Genomic DNA, 4,572 nt, shown 5'->3' on the forward strand with positions numbered 1-4,572 from the left:
AGCTTGGAGGCTAGAAAATCACCAAAATATGCATGAATATTTACCATCATACCCAATAATTTTTTTAGATATGCCTTCATATCTTATCACATATTAATTCACTAAACTTGGAAATTTTAAGTAATCAATCTCCATATTGCCTGTAATAGAAACTACATGTCTGTGCTTGACGAGATATAATCTATTATTATCGAATTAGAAAGAAATACCAAATCTCCCAATGGGTGTCCTGACTCACACCACATGGCCCAGAGAAACCACAATCATAAGCAGCACTGCTGAGCCTCAGAGCTTGCAGCTGTGCTGTCAAGGAACAGAGCAGGGCCATCGCCACAGGAGGGAAATGCTGCCAGGTTCTGTGGACGTTGATGGTCTCCTCAGCTCAGTTACAAAAATTGCAACCAGGCCATCAGCTGCCTGTTGCTCTCATGGTTAAATGGGCCAAAGTCTATGTCTCAACTAATTAGAACTTTGTCTCTGAACCACCCGCATGTGAGTTGTTTTGACCTGTAGCAGAGAATCTTCCTATTTCAGACTGTCCTTTTTTCCCAGTTGTCTAATTTACCTTTGATCCTTTTATGTTAATCCTTTGATCCTTTTATGAAACAATGAAATCAATGGAAGACAGACAGCTACATAGCAGTGGTCTTGTAATGGTAGCCACACTTCATAACAACTTCTGTGGGTTCACTTGTACTAAGTTGTGCATCTTACAGATAGAACATTGTAAGAGTGGACAGCACTGTGCCATGTGAGGTTTAGCAAGTTTACCTTGATTTGATGTAACAAAGTAACAAAAAAATTTAGTCATGAAATTTAACAAGGGATAATGAACACTTGGAGCAATGGGATGAAATGTGATACCAGAGCCAGTCTAGGACATGTGATGTGCTAAGTGACTCTATTTGTGCAGCAAGAGCCCTAGGATCCTGACCCTCCTCAGGGTATAATAAATAAAACTCAGGGTCAGATTCAAAACATGATATGTTATTCCTGTTATTTTCATCAACACACAAAACTGAATAGCTTTTTAAAGTCAAAGGGACTCATCATTTATCATTTGATTTTCATTTGAAGCAACTTTGTTTATTGTAAAATTTCAATGAGCCCTGTAACTCAGTAGGAAGAAGAAAAAGAAGTACTAATTGTTTTGAATAAGTTAGTCTTTACTGAGAAAGTATCACATCTGTAAATTAAAAAAAAAAATTCATTAGCTTCTGAATAGAGAGAAATGAGTGCAAGGTGAATGAATGATCATTAAATACTTACAGGAAATGGAAAATCCGTAATACAATCTATTTGAATGAGTTCTCCCAAATTATTGCACTCAGCATTATCAATGATTCAATCTTCATTTTCCCACAGTTCCAATCTGTAATATGAATTCCGTTTTCCATGACTTTTTTTATGTACTGCCTTCTAAGTTATCAGGTAGAGACAAGTAACAAAAATATAAATAAATAACTAAATAAAGCTTTGACTGAGCCAGACTCTTCTCATCTTTGCATGACCCATCAGTCAATGGAACTTAAGAAATTCTATTTCCTGTGTGGGGAGCAGCATCAGCCCCTAGGAACTATAAAAACCCACTTCTAGGCCCTCAGAGACACTGACTCTCAGCTGGAGGCAAAACTGCACACACGTGTCAGGGCACTCACGCCCCATGGCGCCCTCGGGCCTGCTGTGGGCACTGGTGGCCTTTATCTGCTCTGGTAGGCCCCGGGGCCAAGCAGGGGTGGGGAAGATAGAAGGATTGTACTTGATACTTGACATGGGATTTGATGAAAAAAGGAGGAAGGCAGGAAGCAAGCATATGATGATTTCAAGAATGTGGTTTATCTTTGTAAAATAGTCTAATATTCAAAGTATTTTATTCACTGTATCACTTGTGCTTTCTGATGTTTCCCCACAGGCTCCACTGTGGCCCAGAAAGTTACCCAAAATAGGCCAGCTATAGCCACACAAGAGGAATCAGCAGTCACCTTCAATTGCCAGTATGAAACAAGGTGGGGTGACTACTACCTTTACTGGTACAAGCAGCTTTCCGATGGAAAGATCACATTGCTTGTATATCACCATTCACTTCTGGCAACAGTGCAAAAAACGGTTGCTATTCTATAAACTTCCAGAGAACACACCAAGCATCTCCCTCACCATTTCATCTATACAACTGGAAGATTCAGTCAAGTATTTCTGTGCTCTCTGGGAAGGCACTGTGTCTGAAGTGATAGTAAAAGCTGAACAAAAACCCACACCTCAATAAGAATGAGGGCCCTGCTCAGGAGCCAAGCTGAAGTCACATTTGCACACCCCAGGCAGGCCATGGCAGTGACAGTGGCTGCTTCATCTGTCACTGCATCAGGAGGGGGAACTTCTGAGTAAAACCTTCTCCTAGGTCATTTGGAAGGGACTGTCCAGATTAACCTTCTTTAATGCATTCTCAGTTGTCATGGATAGCTGAATCAAAAGGACGTGGACACTGAGTTTCAAGAAGTTTGACAGGGTGGCTGGGGAGAGAGTTTCTTAGGCTTGCTCTGTTCTCCTCAGCATACCTCAGCTTTTGTTAGCAGAAACAACAAAGTTACAAAGCAAGATACAGGATGGCAGAACTACAGAACAATGATGCATTTTCTTATTTCTGAGTATTCAGTACTTGTTCTGCACACATTCATCGCCAAGGCTCGGCACTGTTTCTTTCTTAATTTAATTGGCTTTCCAGGCATAGTTCTGCTGACACAAAAGAAAACATCCTGATCTGTGCACGGATCAGTCTTTCGACCCGTGATGATCAGTCTCTTAGCCATGACCAGTCTTCCAGCCACCACCTTGATGTTTTCCCTGTCCCAACACTCCAACCTTAGGGGCCCCCAACACTCAGTAATGACATTTTAACTTAAAATCAATCATACAGAACATGTGTGCATTGTCTCATGGTCAAAAACCTTGCCTCAAGGGCCTTCCTGGTGGCCTAGGGGTTAAGTTTCAGCATGATCACCACTCTGGCCTAAGTTCAATCCCCAACCAGGGAGTTACCCACATGGCGCAGCAGACCTCTCCTGTCTCACCTGCTGCTCCCCTTAGCAGTATATTTCTGTAGATCTGCTTTCTGTTCCTCACTGTCTCTGGTGAATCCTCTCAGCCCCCACACCCTTGACCTACACCCACTTCTTCACATAAAAAAGAAAAAAGAACCAAAAAAAAGAAAAAAGAAAAAACTTGCCTCACAATAATTTCAACTGGTAGCTGCAAATAAAATTTTTCACATCACAGTCTGTGTCTAGTTATCTGGAATTGTCATGTAAATATTTTACTGAGCGCTTTGCTTTTAGGGTTTGTGTCCACTAAGTTATAATCAGAGAAACAGAGCCACCAAGAGTAATGTAGAAGAAGAGATAAATCATAATATCAGACCTCAAGCAACTGGCTTTATGATTAACCAAAAGAATTAACCAATATGATTAATCTTAATCTACTGCATATATGCAAATGGTAAAAGGGAGTAAGAAATGGCTAATATACATAAAATTATATTGAATAAAAGTTTTCCCAACTATTTCTGCAGATCATCATGTGATCGTAGTGGTAATTATAACTACGTCTTCCATTACCCATTGCATAATCTCCTTGCTCATATAAATCTCTGCCACTCAGTATACCTGAGTTTGATATAGAACAAGCTCCTTTTCAGGAGCAAAGGTGCATGGACTTTCTTTAAAGCTGAATAAGGAATTCTGCAAGTCCACTCCTCTCATCTGGCAGAAATATTGCAGGCATGGAAGGAAAATCCATATTCAAAGTGTCTTTAAATATGAGGGGAGGATCTTATCAATAGTCAAAGAAAATCATATTCTGGGAAACACAGTCAAGTATGATACCTGATTTTTCAACAGAAGTAATAGAAGTCACTAGGGGAAAGCATTTTTAAATTGTTTAAATGAAATAAATACAAACATCAAGCTAATTCCCTATGAACAAGTATAACTTTATCATCATTGTGAAAAGTCACTGCTAAGAATGTCAGAAGTCAATGCACAGTCTTAAACTACACCTGCAAAGCCTATTTCTGGAAAAAGATTCAAATGTAGAACATTTAAAATGCTCATAGAAATCAATATAAATGGAAAGTATAAAAATGGCAAGATTGGAAGAACACTTCAGAAGTCTAATAACCCATAGCTAATAAATATAGGGGGAAAAACTTATTGTTATCAGTCTTTATAGAAATGAAAATGTAACGCCATGCGAGTGTTCCATCTGTGTATGTATGTCAAGTGATTAAAAATTCATTTTCTTCAGCTCAAATCTGTAAACTAATTGTTTTATTCATGTCCCTTCTCATGTACTGCCTTACAATATTACAGGGAAAGACAAGTAATCAAAGTCCAAATTTGGAATAAACCAGACTCTTTCATCTTTGCATACCCAGGTGGGCAATGCAACAAGAAACCCTATTTCCTGTGTGGGGAGCAGCATCACCCCCAGGAACTACATAAATACCCTTCCAGGCCCTCAGAGACACTGAGCTCTCAGCTGGAGGCACAACTGCACACACGTGTCAGGACACACGTCCCC

At 39.7% G+C, this 4,572-nt stretch overlaps 1 pseudogene; it reads left to right on the top strand.

Annotated features, from left to right (window-relative positions):
* The first annotated feature begins 1,663 nt into the window (after positions 1-1,663).
* On the top strand, positions 1,664-2,263 carry LOC119238056 (T cell receptor delta variable 1-like; annotated as a pseudogene).
* The last annotated feature ends 2,309 nt before the right edge of the window (positions 2,264-4,572 follow it).

This window comes from Talpa occidentalis, unplaced genomic scaffold, assembly GCF_014898055.3.
Source record: "Talpa occidentalis isolate TD23 unplaced genomic scaffold, MPIMG_talOcc4v2.1 talOcc4.11, whole genome shotgun sequence".
NCBI lineage: Eukaryota > Metazoa > Chordata > Mammalia > Eulipotyphla > Talpidae > Talpa > Talpa occidentalis.